At 42.2% G+C, this 18143-nt stretch overlaps 2 pseudogenes across 2 annotated transcripts; both read right to left on the reverse strand.

Moving 5' to 3' along the window:
• Positions 1-8881: 8881 nt before the first annotated feature.
• On the reverse strand, positions 8882-11964 carry LOC108510665 (rust resistance kinase Lr10-like; annotated as a pseudogene). Its single transcript, XR_015967555.1, has 3 exons — positions 11268-11964; positions 10477-10500; positions 8882-10084 (listed from the first exon to the last, which is right to left on the reverse strand). The product of XR_015967555.1 is annotated as a rust resistance kinase Lr10-like (transcript).
• A 1998-nt stretch (positions 11965-13962) lies between these two features.
• On the reverse strand, positions 13963-16527 carry LOC103697167 (rust resistance kinase Lr10-like; annotated as a pseudogene). Its single transcript, XR_015967556.2, has 4 exons — positions 16170-16527; positions 15688-16091; positions 15314-15483; positions 13963-15229 (listed from the first exon to the last, which is right to left on the reverse strand). The product of XR_015967556.2 is annotated as a rust resistance kinase Lr10-like (transcript).
• Between the last annotated feature and the right edge of the window lie 1616 nt (positions 16528-18143).

Genomic DNA, 18143 nt, shown 5'->3' on the forward strand with positions numbered 1-18143 from the left:
CTATGTATATTAGGGCAGTTTAATTTTGCCACCTTATCGAAAAAAAATACGGTTAACGTGAAGAGATTTTGCCCGAGAAGGTATGTAACCGTAAAAACGCAATAGTCTGTGAAGACAAAATGGTAGAATAAAAAAATAAACAAAACCAGAACGTAAGAAGCATTCGTGGTTATCACTTTTTTTTTTCTTCTTTTTTTTAATTATTTTTATTATTATTGATATTTTTTGTTGGCCTCATCTAAAGTTCAGCAGCGATGGAGAGAGAGGATCCTAACCTTCTATTTTATGATTTTATCTAAGCCTAAGGGCAAGATTCCTCGACCTTGAGCCAAACATTCATCCCACTTCAACTACCTTTTATCGCTGTGGGTAGAATGGCGCCGCCCCGGCCGCCACCACGCCGGCCAGAACCCCCACCACCGCCCAGGCCCAGATCGCCGCCCCCGCCCAGACCGCCGCCACCCCACAGGCCGCCGCCGCCACCCCCAGGCCCACCTCCTCCCCCGCCTAGACCGCAACGACCGCCTAGATAGCCACTTCCACCGCCGAGGCCGCCTAGACCGACACTCCTTCCAAGACCGCAACCCCCGCCCAGCCCCTGGCCGGAATCTCCGCCACCACCAAGGCCACTGCGCCGGCCAGAACCCCCCGATACCGCCGCCACCCCCCAGGTCCAGACCGCGTCCATCGCCCGGACCTCCGCCCCCACCTAGACCGCAACCCCTGCCCCGACCGCCGCCACCGCTGAGGCCCCCGCCTAGAACGACACCCCCTCCAAGACATCAACCCACGCCCAGACCGTCGCCACCGCCCAGCCCTGTCCGGGACCTCCGCCACCGCCCAGGCTGCCGCGCCGTGGACCTCCGCCGCCCCGAGCATAACAGCCTAGGCCGCCACCGTCCCTCTGCCCACCTCCACCATTATCATACGGTCCACTCCCTCACTAGTATGGCTTGCTAACGATGGCATAGAGAACAAGTGTTTTAGCCATCCCTTCAAAATAAGTACTGGTATCATGGTGTATTCTATCAGATAGAAACCTTCTTGCCATTTGATTTGCGGATTTGTTGGCGAATGCAATGAAAGATCGAGGATGACCGATCCAGCTACGAAGTTGGACTCGTGTCTGATCGAGTGTGTGGGTGACACACTATATATATACCTTACGACACCGCAGCCAGTGTCCCGGAAGTCTTGCATCAACTAAGACTGCAGGTGAGATTGGGGCATTCTCTGTTCTTTGTTTGCACCATCTCCTCGTATTTTTTACCCCTAAGAAATATAGGCTCTGTGCATCCAAATAATAGATACAAGAGGTTTTGTATCGTTGTTAGCAGGGCATTAACTGATATGTGGTGAGCTATTGATTGTTCAGTGATGGTGATGCTCAGTGCTTGGCTTTGTTTTGAGTAATGATCTTCAAATCGGTGCAAGGTTGTGATACTCGCAGTGATGCATCTTGTTCATGCGTTATACTCCTCTTCTTCCAGCTTATAGACTCTGGTTTCATTTTTCGTCATGCCGAAATTCTCCTTGATATCCTTTATTCACATTTTTTTCCTCAAAAAAAAAAAAAAAAGAACCCTCAAAAAGATCATCTGAGATCCTATATCTATGTAACGTAATTATACTTTGGTTTCTAGCCCTCACTTACATCGCGTCTCTTCCTCTTGCTAGACTCTCTTGTCATGTCCCTGGCTTCTTTTTTGTATGTGCATCCTTTTTATAACCAATCCATGTCTAAATATTTACCATATGAATAAGAAGATTAGGTCATAAAGAAAATCATCGAGACCAATTGGAAATAGATTTAACAATTTACTCCTCCAATTTGTCTGATGATCGATTGGAAACCCTTTGTCGATCCACTAATATAGGGAACAGGGGAGGGCAGGGACAGGATAAGATGGAAAGCTGGATGGCGTGAAGCACCCCGAGTTTTCCTTTCTAAGCTTGTCATTCAGGACAGAAGCCAGAAAAGACGAGAACAAGAACCGAACAAAGCTCCATAATACCTTTGGATTGGCACTCCACCTTTTATTACATAAATCACGTACAAAGCAGGAGTCAGATACTGGTATTAACATAACCAAAACGAAACGGGACAAATATCATCCAACCATGCAACCATCCATTAGTAATACAATCATGTATAGCCTCCTCATTTATTCACATAAATACTTCTATCATTCCCTCCTAAACAACAACAATCTATTCCAACTTTTCGCGTTTGCTCCTCCTGATTGTGGACGTTGCTTTGTTGAGGCATAAGCGGCTGCTTTGTTCATTAATAACGTGGTGGCGGTGGAGGGTAAGGCCCCGGCGGCGGTGGGCCTGGCGGAGGCGGCGCGTAGGGATCGAAGAAGGCAGGTGGTGGAGGGGGGCCAGGTGGGCCTGGTGGCGGCGGCGGCGGCGGCGCAGCGAAGGGGCTCGGACCGGGCTGCCATGGTCCTGGTGGCGGTGGAGCATAAGCACCTGGCGGTGGAGGAGCAAAGGGACCGGGAGGCGGCGGAGGGTGCCTGCGGGGATCCATGAGAGTGTTTGACTGAAGATTGCGTAGAGAGATGGCTTCCATATTGATTCGTGCCTTCTTATATAATGGTGTTGGAAGAAGGGTCGGGGATTTTGACACGGCTGTCTTTTTGACCAGCCGGTTTGAAAGGTGAGGTAGTTGATGCTCGTGATCGACCGACTGGTCTGGAACGTTGGGCGGACATGGTGTGGTCCGGTCCATAGATCCTTTTTAGCCAGGTTGAATCCAGAAAATGCTTGGGTCTTGTCTCAACGTAGGCGAAAGCTTAGAGTTGATTTCTTTAGCTCGGCAAGAAATAAGCGAGTTAGAATTCAATGAATGGCCTGTTTAGGTCCATGACTGCGTGCTGCAATGGATTTGCAGACAAAATCACGTTCTATAATAACATCCCACTAGTTTTGCCGTAAGATTAATCGGCATAACAAGATTTATTAATTAATTAATTCAACCACAATTTATTGGGACTGGGCTTCGTAATTGTGCTTATCTTTTATCAATTCTCTTGACCACCCACTCAGCATAGGGGAAGAAGTATGGTATTAGCAAGAATGAGTCTGTGGATGCTGGTAGATTGCGCAAAGGTTTAGATCCCAGAAAGAAGAAAACAAAAAAGATGTTTGTAGGTAGCTCTTATGGGTCTAATAATTGGCCTATTCTTTATAGCTATAGTTTTCGAACGGACTTATAAACCATACCGCACAGCAAACGTAAAATACCGTAATCTTTTTTCACTAACCCAAAACCAAAGATTACTCACTTATAACCCGTAACAAAATTTAACATGCCAAATACAATCCATGACTTAAACTATCCTTGTACACTTACATCCCAGTCAACAACGAACCCAAGCCCATATTTCGAAGCCTATTCATAACGACACAAACAAATTAAAACTTGAAAGTGCAACCTTAGTCATGGTCTATAAATGTTCATAAACCTAACACTTGATACAAGTCCTTTGTGAAACCCAAAATGCCAAACCCAACCTTAATCCCATTGGTCATGCAAAGCCATCTCTGTCTATTCACATACGAAAACTAAGCATGACCGCAAGCCCAAGCCCATTAAGCTCAAAAAGCTAGAACCACCCATTCCTATTTCTATAAATTTCCCTATTTCTCGGTGGTGAATAAGTATTCGTATGCGTATAATTATTAAATGCCCCAGTTCTCATGGTGGATGGGCCAGGGAGAGAGAAGTGAGGACATGCATAAGAAAAGAAAGCCATCATGCTTCCATTTCAAATCCATCCACCCAACTTTCCCTTCACCTAAAACAAAAACGCTCAGCAATGCACGCGAAACCAAACCTCACAAGAATTTGGTGCCATCACATTAATCATCCATTATCCTCATTTTCATTTGATTTGAACAACTTAAAAGATTCAATAAATCTACAAAAATAAATTTTCTACGATAAGAAATTCAAAAGGTATTTTTGGTTTGAATCAACTATTAATTTGCATGAATTTTTAGGGTGACAACAAAAAAATTCGGATCATGCATGCAAGATTTGGGTAGAGTAGGATCTCTTAACTATGTCTGTGTAATTATATTATGGATGGAGAAATACGAATCAGATCTGTTTATTTTTACAATTTTACGAAGGAACATTAACAAAAGAATATCATTCTCGAACATGAAACTGGAAGAGCTTTTTAAAAGAAGACCCATCCAAGAAAGCTATATATGCTGCAGAACCAAAGAATCATATTTATTTTCATATATTTCTCTCACAAAATTGTTCTCATATTATAGAAGAAAATCGAACACATCCCTTCCAAAATGCCGAACAAATGAACAACCAAAGCATAGCAGTGATTTCCATATCAAACAATCGACACTCCACTAACAAAAACCTCAACTCAAACCTCAACGTTAGCCCTCAAGCACCCTCTGGATGTAAGTCCTCCTGCTCTCATCTGCCAAAATATGAACACAAACAACAACCAAGTCAGTTTCCAACTTGACAGATTAAAATGAGAAAAGGGGCTAAGGTGATGACAGAAGCATAGAGAGCACAGAGGAGTGAGATGCGGAGCACCATGCATCTCATCATATGTGCTCTCTATCTTCTGTCAGCAGCATCACCACAAGCCTCCCTTGCCTCCTACCGATATCATAGAGGGGATAAAAAAGAGACAGAGAGGTGGAAGACATAGCATGAAGGGAGCTATAAAGGTGGTGGAGAATGGTAATAGCTACAGGGGCATAAGGGATGTGAAAAAGTCCTCAGGTAACAAAGAACTCCTCCCTTCCCCACTATTTATAGCAGAGCGTGTTTTTATTGGTAGCACAGTAGAGGGTTAGGAAAGGGTCGTCTTCTTCTAGTCGGTACAATCCTCATGGTCTTTCCTACCTACTCAGTAACCGTTTTAGGGACCAATGGAAAAGTTGGTCTATATTTGTGTGACTGACTCCTTTTTTTTCATCAACTGTGGATGACCCTCATTTTTTTGTTCTGATTAGCATAGTGTGTTTGATTTTACAAAGCTTGAACAGCTGAATGCTTCTCTCTTATCTACTCTCTATTGACACATCTGTTCACTAGATTAGAAGATTGCAGCTTATGCAACCTATGGCAAGTAAGACTGAAGACCCCAACCTGGAATTGATTGCACATAGGTTGGTCCTTACTCCAATTGGAGAAGCCTTTAGTTTTTTGAGTGCTGTTGAGGTGCATAGTGGCAAAAGAGGCATTGTTGTTAGTCACGCATTTGGTGTTCAACAATAATTAGGCTGGGAGTAACAATTCAACATTCCAAAAAAAGGGGCCATTTTTTTCTTAAAAATAAAATATAATCAGTGACAAAAGCATGTATTCGAAAGGCGACAGCAACATACATGATGGCCACTACGCATTAACAATAAAAACAAATAATGTCCTCGATTTGTAACTAATGAGTGCTTAATAAATAATTAATTATATTCAGCTAAAAGTTCATCAATAAGAATAACTTGCCTAGTATTGATGCTGGTGATGGGGTTATTAGCATCTCACCTTTCGCGTGGGCTACCTATTGTGGGATTGATGTCATGGAATTTAGGTAGTATATTTCAACTCACTCATTTTAATTCCTTTACTAGTTACATTCAAAAGGTCATCGATAATAAAAAAATTGCACTTGTATTTTAGGTAGAACATTAGAGTGGATTATAAGTGATGGTTGTGCCATTATGATATGATGATTATGTTAAATAAATGTTCATGTCACTTTAGCAAGCTATCACCAAACATTTGGCTACGTGTGAGAGGTCTTACCTTGGTGTGGCTTCGTTGACGTCTTTAACCGAGCTCCTCAATGTTCTCTTTAGCGCAATTAAAAGCATGGGCCATGCCATAATGTCTGCCGGGCAATTTCGTGAGGGACATGGCAACTTGCTTTAGAAAAAAATGACGTAGGGGAAAGAGAAGAAGAGAAGGCTAAAAGAATATTTTAAACAAAGGGGAGAGAAAGGTGGAAACGCAACGGAAGAATCCACATTCATAGTTTCAAAGGACCTTATCCTTTATCCTCACCCCTCTCCTATCAATGGCCTGGTGACCCCACCGGCTTCCAAGTGTCACGGCGCACGTGTCGATGGAGGACTTATGCTTCCTTGTGCACGAATCTCGATGAGGATTTAGTGTACGTGTCAACAAAAAAAGCAGTGGTGGGCCCGATGAATTTGGCGGGTGGAGCTGTCGTAATGGGAAGGGGGGAAGGGAGGGGTTGTATCTTCCGAGCGAAGAACGATGGATCCAACCACTGGATCGCGCCCGCGGCGAACTTTTTTTCATCCGCCTGCACGGATCGCGAAGTAACTATTGGGAGATCTAACGGTTGGCGTCACGAAAGAAGGCGAATCATTCTTTCGTGCGAAAGATACAACCCGACGCCTTCTACGGGACCCGTGGAAGGTGCGAAAGATACAACCCGACGCCTTCTACGGATCGCGTTGCGATTAGGGTGCTGGGTCAGGGTCCCACCATGTGACGAGGGATGGTGGGATGGGGTGTTTGTGGCCGTCGGATGGGAATGGTGACGTTTTAGGAAACTTAGGGTCGGTGGGGTTCGGCATCCATATCATTTTTAGAAATAACTGCAAGGGTTCGGAGTCAACGGGAGAGGAAAGATTCGCACGTGGCTGGGGATAGCTTTGGGTTCTCTTACCCTGCTGACGTGGGAGGTGATTCGGTGTTTGGTTCCAAACAGGGATTCTACGGGAGCTCGTACGTGTCACCAGGGAGGGCATCTTTGCACCCATCATCTATCGTACTTTAAATTGCTGCTCATGAACAGAAGTTTGCCATTTAATACTAGATAATAAAATACCAACTCTTCAACCCAGTTGCCGCTGAATCCTAGATTGAAGTCGGAGTATTCCTCGGCTTGCTCTGAAATCCGTAAGAATCGAACTGAACGAGGCGACCGATGTGTGGAAGAGCTGGTCTTCTCCGATGATGACTTGCAAAAAGTCCGCTTACTGAAAAATTTCTGGCAGAGGATCCTTCAATGCCTAAATCAAAATAGTGAGGCAATAGTGCTGCTGAGGGGGAGCGGATCCTGGGATTTTAGTGTCATACTGCTTGAGTGACGAAGAGGGCTGTGCCTTAAATGGAGGGTGACTCTTTTCTTTTCAGAGGTACCTTTTAAAGGGCAAAGCCATGAGGGAAAACACTGCGTGGAAACATGGGTGCTCTTCCCCAACGCGGATATTTGATCCTCGCACTTGGCCGGCAATTAATTAGGAGTCACTGAAGACCTTCAATTGCGGAACACCGAACTGTTTAGAAAGCTTAATCCCAATAATAAGCGCTTCATATTCAGCTTTCTTATTTAAGGCTGGGAATTTGAAAAAGGAGAAGAGTTGGGGGTGGTAAAAATATCATATTTGGGAAGATTCTTGGTTAGGCCCGGTTCCTCTTGCTCTATTGTTTGATGAGCTGCACACTGGAGTGATTAAGCCCAATGTCTCAGTTGCTTGTTTATGGAGTTGGAGAAAGGCTAAGTGGAATGTCAGAGTTAAGAGGCCCCCTGATGCAGTCCCAATCAGCGCAAGATGTGCAATTACTGGAACTTCTTGCTAATATCAGACCCTCAAGAGTAACGGATTCCCTGTTTAGAAACTCGCGCAACATGGATTTTTTACTGCGAGCTCCTACCTTTCTTTCATTAACAGAGGTGGACTGATTTGTCCTCACTACAAGGTCACCTGGAAGGCAGTGGTTTCTTAAAAGATTAGTCTTTTTTGGCTCAATGATAAGAAGGACTGGTCGGTGAGTGCCGGTTGTCCTTTGTGCGGCTGTGCCGCTGAGACAATCTCTCACCTTCTTCATAAATGCCTTTTTGTTAAAAGCATCTGGATCATTTTGAAGACTTGCTTGAACATAAGGGGTTGGCCTTCAAATTTCTACTCTCTACGGACCTCCTGGAGGCTAAAGAAAATCCGCGAAAATTGGAGAATAGCTTGGGACCAGTTGCCAATGGCTCTGTTTTGGCAGGTGTGGCAGGAAAGGAATCAAAGAATTTTCCTTAACAGAAGTAGCTCTATCTGTTCAGTCCTCTGCAAAAGCCTGAGAGTGTCTTTGCTCTGTAAAGAAGGCTGCAGGTCACCGCGCACTCTGGAATCAACTCAAGAATCTGCTACCTGCGGTACAATGGCCGGGTACTTCTGCATGATCCCTGCAGTTCCCTTGTTTTTTTTTTAAGTCTGTTTGTAGCTCTCCAAATTTTTCTGCTTTGACTCTGTCGGCAGATGATAATTCTCTTCTGAAGCCTGGTCTATCCATTTGCTGCTATCTGTTTACAGGAATCGGGTCCATTCCGGACACTCAGATGTGTCTGTATGAATCTGTTTTGTTCGACTTCTTCTCACTCTCTCCTAAGTCTTTTGTAAATTCTCCTATATATATTTTTCTAATAAAAGAAGGGTAGTTTCCAGCTTCCCTTTCCCCTCAAAAAAATTAAAAAGGAGAGGAGAATGGAGTATGGCCAGTGGTGCTCCAAGCTCCGACTGACCAGTGACATAAGGAGCACCAAAGACAGCCAAACCACCTGACAAAGACAAGAACAGGGCAAGATCTGAAATTCTTTTTTTAGATAATAATCATAATCACAATGACTATTGGAAGTCTAAAGTCGTGATAATTCTGTAGAACTTAATAAAACCCCATCATAGCAGGAAAAGATGCACTTATTCACATACTAATCTTTAGGCTTAGGAAGAAGAGTGGGAAAGATAATTTAGATTCTCTCTCTCTCTCTCTCTCTCTCTCCGTGTGTGAGAGAAAGGACATGTTACAGACTCAGGTGCACATGAATCTCTAAACTTAAATCTTGAGAAAGCATAATATTTAAAATATGGTGAACAAATTCAAGATAGATGGTGAAAATTCGAGTAATGCTAATGATATGTCATAGGATATCCTATGAATCTGTTTACAAAACAAATATGTCCTTTAAATTGCATTGTTGGCATCTATACTTCATTTAGAATCGTACAATTCTATTGATCAGATGAGGAAATGAAAGGTTTTGGGGGTAATTGTAAGCTTTGCAAATCCCCTGTCAGCATCTGAATTGCCCTTGTCATGGAGGGACGATCTGCCGGATTCTCCACTGTATGCACCCGAGTGCTACTATAGCAAGCTTTTTCACAATCTCTTCTTCTCTTCCGTTCATCTCCGTATCCAGTCCCAGATCTTGTCCATGGACTATCCATTCATATACCTTTTCTGGAAAATAAACTTCGTTCTGATTCTCAATCTCGGGATCCTTGCTCTTCTTGCCTCCCACCATTTCCAATATCAACATTCCAAAACTATATATATCTGATTTATAAGAAACTGTTCCAAAGTTCCTAGAGTACATTTCAGGTGCAATGTAGCCCATTGTGCCCCTAGCTGCTGTCATGGTAATGATGCTGCGATCCCTTGAGCATAGCTTTGCAAGACCAAAATCTGAGATCTTCGGGTTGAAGTCATAGTCCAACAAAATGTTATGAGGCTTGATGTCGAAATGTAGGATCCGTTGATCACATCCCTGGTGCAAATACTCAATACCCCGAGCAATACCTTTCACTATTTCTAGCAACTTTTCGATGCAAAATGATTCATGAGCTCGTGTTTTTTCTCTAGAGTAAATATACTTCTCTAGTGATTCATTAGGCATGAATTCATATACAAGTGCATGCCTTGTTCTTTCGGAGCAAAATCCCAGGAGGCGCACCACATTGACATGGTGAATTCTTTCAATGGTGGCTACTTCATTGATGAACTCTTCTCCCTCCCCTTTAGACTTCTCAAGCATCTTAACTGCAACAGGAATTCCGTTTGGCAACTCCCCTTTGTACACACTTCCAAATCCACCTTGACCTAATTTATGCTTAAACCTTCTTGTCATCTTCTTAACTTCTACAAAAGTGTATCGAGTGGGTTTCGTGGTCTTGTACATTGCTAGAAACCGTTCTACCTTCAATTGTGTTTCTTTTTCTGTATCTGACTTTCTGAAAATGTAGAGTAGAATAAGAGCTGCTAATACAAGTGTAACAATTGCACCAGTCAATATGCCTGGATAAAAACAAAAAACAAATAATTAGCATATGCGTCTCCTTAGGATGGATTGTATCGATCATGCTATGCTCCATACTAGGGAAAATGAAGGTTATTTTTTGTTGTATGCCTTGAAGAATGCTCCGCATCTGGCCTACGAACCTATGGATCAAGACCAGCACTAAACTAAAGTTGGACAACCTTCCTCTTCGTTGTGGCTATGTATGCGATATGTAAAGGCCAAATGGAATTTTTTAGGAACAGATCTTATGATTCAGATTTGTAGATCTTCGCCAATCTATCATTAGATAGTTTTTCCTCATTAAATGTTTCTTTTTAATAAAAAAGTGGATGATTCAAATGGAGTGTTTTCTTCCGAGCAAATTAGATAAGATTTCATGAGAACTCACCTGTAATGAGCTTGACTTTTGAACCTGCAAAAATGTTTATGAAAGAATCAGTGCTTCTAATAAAGCATTGGCAAAGTTTCTCACTTCCTCCATATTTTGTCAAAGAAAAAGAAGAAGAGGGAAGCAGTGAATTCCGAATTGTAGATATAGCTAAATTAGTTTTTGCAACATTTTGATAAGAAATCATAGACCATCTAATGAGCGCTAGTTGAAGTATGAGAGGCATGCAGACAAGGTAATACGGTGAAAGCTAGGCAGAACATTACAATCAATAAGCACATGTTGGGTAGATTAATTTATAACCTATAGGCAAAGAATATAGAGAAGAGAAACATTGATATTTTAAAAAAGCACCTCCTGGAGAAGGCTTATTCAAAAGTAAAACTTCGCCAGCTGATTGGATCCTCCAATATGGGTAAGGGTTCAATCAGTTGGAAGACATCTGCCTAAGAAGAGAAGAGAAGATATGTTCTCTTTCTTTATCAGCAGAATTGAATGGATTGAAACCTCACTGTTGTAACATCTAGACATCCAAGTAAAGGACACATTGACTGTTTGTCTCATATTTCAGAATTTTTTTTTGAAATAAGCAAAAGTGATTTACACCTTAGGCTTATGTCTATTGAATATGATGAATTCACTTCATTTGAAGGCATTTTTTTAATTTTTTTTTCTCTCATTACCTATATAATTAAGGGTCATTGCAAAATATTTCAGGACTTTAAAGCAGAAAAACTAGCAGGCAATCATCCCAAATATTTGTAGTTGCAGACAGGAAAAAGGTAGCTCACCATGAGTGTTGCAGTAGACTTCGTTTCCTGCACAGCGCTTTGCTTCAGCTTCGCAGGCCTTGCATTTATCACTGATCTCAGGAATAGACCAATCAAGGGTTAGCTCTCCCCTCTCTATGAAATCAATTGCTGACGCTTCGTAGAGAGAGGTGGGGATCTCGACACCTGCTGAAACCACCATGCAATCGAAGGGTAGGTTGTCCATAGGCATTTCTACATTTGCAGCATAAATATAATAACCTGCACCGCTGAGCCATGATATTGGACCAATCATTCCAAGAATTTTTGTTTGTCTTTTTGAGCAGCCTACCAAACTAATTGTCTGGGTAAAATGAGGCTCGTACACCGGCGAAGTGAGCTTGATGGAGCTGAGATTTTGCAGTGGGCAGCGAACCCATGCTTCTCCAACATTGATCGCTATTTGACCGAAGGCATAGTTTATATTAGTCACTTTATAGGAGCTTGAATGGGAGAGGGAGAGGAGGGTGTAGTTGCCAGAGCATGAAAGAATCAAGCCTCGTGCACCGCAGGACGGAGGACGAGTCGTCAGTCGCAGGGGATATCTGATCTCCAAGCCTCCGCACTTGGATGGTGGGCAAGCTTTGAAAAAATCTTCTTCTTTATCCCCTAGGGTCATCTTGTTTCCATCTTGAAGGACAAGAAAGAAGAGCATACTTACGAGCCAAGACGCAGCCATGTAAGGGGCTAAAGGAGAAATGGAGGAACCTGCTTTTAGCTCCAGAAGGGATCTTATCAGGGTTGAGTGTTTTCCTTTGGCTTTGCAATGACTAAAATCATTTGGTCATAATTGACCTGCAGCCTGCTGCAATCTTCTCCAAACACTGATCTGCATAGACTCCTGGAATCTTTCCTTTCTTTCTTTCTTTTTTCTCCAACAAACTTCTGCAATGTTTTCAGCTTTGGGGAAATTTATATAATACTAAAGCACAGGAGGGACACCAACTTACCTCTCAAATACCCAGTCAGTTCTAAAACCTGCTGCGAACTAGCTGCCAATTCCTAAGATCACTGTAAAGGAGGGACCCTCTTCTTCTTCTTGGATTCTTCTCTAAATTTCTGCCTTATTTTTCTTATGTACTAAATAAACTATAGGGAAGGTTCTCTTTCCTCTTGGTCCATTCAAATAAAAGGAAAAAAATGATCCGCAGCCAGACTGGACCAGTTGGTAATTGACTCCATCATTGACCCGTAGAGATAATTGTATCCACGGCCATGCATAACTGTGACCATCAAGTATTATTCCTACTAGGTGGGCTCCATCAGAATATAGAGAGTATCAAGTATGACAATCCTACATGAAGATTTTCCACAAATATAACGGAGACGATTGCTTCCACTAATCACTGCTTAACATGTTTCTTAGCTTTAGATATTCTCCAGGACTGGCACTATAAAATTTTTGATGCCCTTTGCAGCAATATGCCTCTTGATGACAAAGTCCAAGTTCAAAGCATTGTTTGTCCAGCATTTCTTCTTCAAACTTTGTGTGAACATTAGAAAAGAAATGGAAGTTAAGAAGGCAAAGAAATCAAATTTTTAGTTTTTTCTTTTTTGCTTTTTTATTTTGGGAGAAAGCGCGTGAGCCTAAACTGCTTGTATTAAAAAATTGACTCGCAATATTTGTCTACAAGCCCAACTCAAAACCTCACCCAAAATGGCTAGCCGAAAGATATTCTTTGGATTCCTTAATCTTGTATAAGTACCCAAGATCTACCCACCAAATGACTAATGCGGGACTAAACACATGCCCACACGGGTCCTGACATTCTCTCCCCATTCAAGCCCTAACATCCTCGTCAGACTAAGGGTTCAAATCCATTTAAATCTAATCGTAAACACTATGATCGGCCCATGGTCAGCCCTAATGGATCCGTGCTATAGTGTCCCCTAATTCACCTAGGTTATGAGCCAGATCTGCTTTGATACCATTTGTAATAACTTAGAATTTTACCCAAAATGACTAGCCGGAAGGTATGCTTTGGGTTCCTTGATCCTGTATGAGTACTCAAGATCTACCCACCGAATAACCGATGTGGAACTAAACACACGCCCACAAGGGTCCTGACAGCAGCTCCATTATGGCGAGGCCATAGCAACAGTAGTAATTATAATTCGCGTGAAAGAAAGAAAAGTCATTGAAAAGATAAATAAATAAATAATAAAAGTGAAAAACGGAAGATATTTGAAGATGATGATGGAGAAGAGAGTTGGAACAATTGAACTGTCCCCTCTAAAAGGATTTTAACTTTCTTTGGATGGACATCCTCAAAACCTACCAGAGTCTCCTGGACATCCTCAAAGGAGACGGGCTTGTGTTCTCGATCGACATGAAAAGAGAGAATCGGAGTTGCAAGCAACGAAGTTCAGCAAAGTTTTCTTCCTTATTAGACGTTATTGTGCCTTCAGAACCTTGCATGCAATTTAGTGCTTATTACACCGCATCTTTTCACCCTTTTTGGTAACATCGTATTTTCAGTTCAGATATGAGATTAACTGTTGTCATTTTCACCTAAATATGATAAAACCACATTCAAATTATTCACTACTTGCAACTATGAGATCATTCAGAACTATATATTGTATAAAATTTCACGGAGAAAAGAATGCTTCAATCACATGAATGGGTAGCTCTTTATCCCTTTTTTGAAGAAACAAGTAGAGAAAATAGTATGAGCTTTTTTTAGCTTCTACAAAGTCCTTCCTCGCACAAATCTCATGCAATCTTGGAACCCAGATTATCTTCGAGATGAGATCAGAATGGATGGCTCCTCCATTGCTTTCCTATTCCTTGTAATTAAGACAAAGTAGAACCATGTCAAGGGAAAGTCATTCATGTTCTGGGATGATAGATAACTCAGTTGAAGACGAATCCTGGTGGGAATATGCTACAGAAATGGGTTCCTCTGGGGAAAGGAAAGGCTTGGGTGGGATTTTCAAACTATCTGCATCAGCTTCCAGCATTTCCACAACTTCGCTCATTGAGGGGCGATCGCATGATCTCATTTGAATGCACCACAGGCCCACCATGCACAACTTCCTCTCTACGTTCGAGATCTCAAAAGAGTTATCGATTTTGAGCTCTCCTTCGTGAATGAGTTTATCGTATATCCATGAAGGATAATAATCCTGGCTTGAACACCCTGGTCGTGGATCCGCGTTCCTCCTCCCACCTGCCATTTCCATCAGTAGCATTCCAAAACTGTAGACATCAGCCTTGTGAGATATAACACCAAAACTCCTAGATATCAATTCAGGAGCTATATAACCTATTGTGCCTCTGGCAGCACTCCTGGGCAGTAAACTATAGTCCTTCGGGTACAACTTTGCCAGTCCAAAATCTGAAACCTTGGGAGCGAAGTCATGGCCTAGGAGGATGTTGTGGGGCTTGATGTCAAAGTGTAGAATTTGTACATCACATCCCCTATGCAGGTAATCGATGCCCCGAGCCACGCCTAGGGCTATCTTGTGGAGTCTCTCCAATGTAAAAGGACGAGCGCCGGTTCTATTTGAGGAGAAGATGTACTTGTCCAGTGAGCCATTAGGCATGCACTCATAGACGAGGGCCCTCTTGGATCCCTCTGAACAGAACCCAACAAGCTGCACTATGTTCACATGGTGTATCCGACCAATGGTGGAGACTTCATTAATGAATTCTTCTCCGTTGCATTTTGAGTTGCCCAACATCTTCACGGCGACCAGATGGCCGCCTGCGAGTTTTCCTTTGAAAACAGACCCAAAGCCTCCTTGCCCTAATTTCTCCTTGAAGTGGTTTGTGATCGCAATGATGTCGGTGTAGGCATACCTTGTCGGTGTCAAGGTCCGCTGGTTTCGGAGAAACTTCTCAACAATGTCGATGGACACTCGCGTGCTCCAGAATTTGTAGGCAAGGAAAAGGTAAACCGCCAGCGGTGCACAAACACACCTCCCCAATAATGCCAATACTGCAAATAAGTTATAAGTGGATGTCAAAATCTTTAAACAATATAATTGGTGACGGAAACATTTGAGGAAATGAGGAGTCTTACCCATCAGTAGCTGCATAATTAGTAATAATATCACCAAAGCTGCTGCAATTCCGAAAGTCATGCTCTCACTAAAGTAATACGTCAAGCAACCTAAGAAATACATCTCACCGTAGACTAGGGTGGAAATTTGAGAAAGAATTCGATTGCTGGAACTTTGCTCATAAAACATGCTGCATAACATGTGAAGAAAAAAATATCAGCATGGCAGAGAGGAAAAGGACAAGACCACAGAGCAGTAGAAATCCTTTTCTTGTTATGTTTTGTTAAAGCAAACTGCCAAGAAGACTATCGGACTACAACCCAATGGAAGATTGTGCAGATTCAAGTAGAGCTTGATTCAAAAGAAATTTAAAACATATGGTGGCTCTGCTCACCTTTTGGCATCTCTCAGACACGCGTGGAGTGATATTGACCGATCACTCATGCAAATCAGAGTAAAGCCCTTTTGAAAGAGTTTGATAACTTCTAATGCTGAGTTGTTTATGGGAGCAGCAGTGATAGGAAACATAGCTGAATACGCACAGAAAGGTTCAAGGAACCTTTAGTTCATATGCAGATTCTGAAACTATAACATAGACAAATGTGTTGTTCCCGGTTAGGCAAGAAACTGGCAAATACATGTCGTTCTTGATCATCCTCGTACAATTCACAAAACTAGCCCATAACTGTCCCGCTGAATAGTATCCCGCCCCTTCCAACATAGAGTATGACAGAGAATGGGGAGGAAGACCGCAATTGCCACTGGCTAAGCTATCATCCACGACTTGTAAGGTCCCGGCTGAGAAGGTAGAATCATTATATGAAATCTCAGTGACATAATACTTTCCTGGATTCAAATCCAAAATAGTTTTGTTACCGTCGCAGACTAATTGGTACTGCTGCAACCCACAGTAAGCTGGATCGCCTTTAAGGCGGAAAGGGTCGCTGATACGGAGTTCTCCACAAGAGGAACTACGACATCTTGTATGGCCGGCACCCAATCCAAAACTCGAGAGGAGGAGAAATGAAAGCAGAGAGTTCATGGCTGATAATTGGAGGCTGACTACAGAAGGATGGAGAGCAAGCTTCATCACACTTATGGTTGGCTGATTCCAGTACCAAAGATGGGTAAGATGATTGGGAATAGAACCAAGATGATAAGTTTATCTAGTCATCCAACAAGACAACACTGGATTTTTTTTCTCCCCCCCTTACTCTAACTTGATCAGATAATGTGGGACATTTGGGACCAGATATTCTGAAGTATAAAAAGCATGAAGGTCTCCAGCAACACTGGACAAAAGAAATTGCCGACGAAATGATGATAAGTTTACTGGGTCATATGAGACAGCATTGGGCATTTTCTGGACAACTCTCTATAACTTGATCAGAGTACGTGGGGCATTTGGGACCAGATATTCTTGAGCATTAAAACTTAAGAGCGCATGAGATCCCCAGCGTGTTGGTCCGATCAGACTGCGCTTATACGTCAACCTTCAACGAATTACAAAAGAAAATTCTCGTGGAAGAGGAAGAAAAGTATAACACGAAATGGAAAAGAATAATGTGCCCGGGCAGGGGCGTGTTGCTTGCAACTGCACAGCTGAGACTGTCCTTCTTTGAGAAATTAGTTGGGACTGTCAAATCACTTTATTTCTGCGTTGTTCTTGTGTTAGGGACTCCCAAGCATAGAGAGTCGTAGGACATCCAGTATCAGTGAGCTCTCTGTGGTTGAAATGGAGAGAATGAGCTCCCTTGTGAGCTGATTGGGACCGTGCAGCTCTCTCTGCTCGGCTGTGTTAGAGGGAGAGAGAACAGATTTCTCTTGAATGCCAGAAGTTCCTCGAAATGTCTCTTTTTTTTTTTTCAATTTAAACCTTCATGCAAGCATAGCAATTCACTTGTCCTCTCTTTGCTCCAATACTGAATCTTTAACTAGGGTATGGCGTTTTCGGTGGAAAGTAGTGCCATGAAGATGGAACCGGAGGCTGATCCCGATGCTTTCCTCCAATAAAACTTGCCCACTTGTCTGCCAGCCACCAAAAACGAAGGAAGAAAGAAAATTAGCACAACTACATGAACACTCATACTACCACAATAATGAAAAGAAAAAAAATCTACATATTTAGCTTATTCTGCTGCTATTTAGTAGCAAGTTTATCTACTAGCACGTTGGCACTGCATGGGTCATAAATGGAGCACATTAGAGAAAATATAAAAATGTGGGGAAAAAAAGGATTTTAGTAGATAGGAAGAAGAACATTCAGAAAAAGAATAAAAGTGATGTGGAATCCCATCACAAGTTATAGAAAAAAATATAGAGAAAATAAGAAAGTTCCAAAATTTGTTCTTTCAGTTCTTTTCATGACAATTTGTATTTAACTCTATAGAAATACAAACCCAAAAGGACAATAGGGCACTTAATTCGGACAACAGATTTTGCTAGAAAGCTTGTTTTTGGTGAATTGTTTTCCTAATACTTTTAGTAGTTTGAACGAAAAACCATTTGGGATGAAAGAGAAGGTTTTTGCATAAGACGGCAGACTGCAAATCTCTGCAACCCAAACCGTAAAAATTTTGGAGTGCGAATGCAAGCGTGATATATCTTTTCTTTTCTTTAAAATGGAGCAAAGTTCGCTGTTTGGATTCCAAACTTTTTTTTTAGCACACTGAGTATCGGTACATTATTTGTATCAGTACCGAACCGGTATGGTATGGTATGCTTCGTACTATTCAATTTGGGTTGGTACAATACATTATAAAATGGAGCAATCTTTGATGGGCCAAAAAGCTCCAAGTGAAATCATTTTGATTGCAAGACTGATGAATCCAGTGACCTTTGCACAACCAA

Source organism: Phoenix dactylifera, chromosome 7 (genome assembly GCF_051530095.1).
Source record: "Phoenix dactylifera cultivar Ajwa chromosome 7, Ajwa_hap1_PhDact_Kaust_v1.1, whole genome shotgun sequence".
NCBI lineage: Eukaryota > Viridiplantae > Streptophyta > Magnoliopsida > Arecales > Arecaceae > Phoenix > Phoenix dactylifera.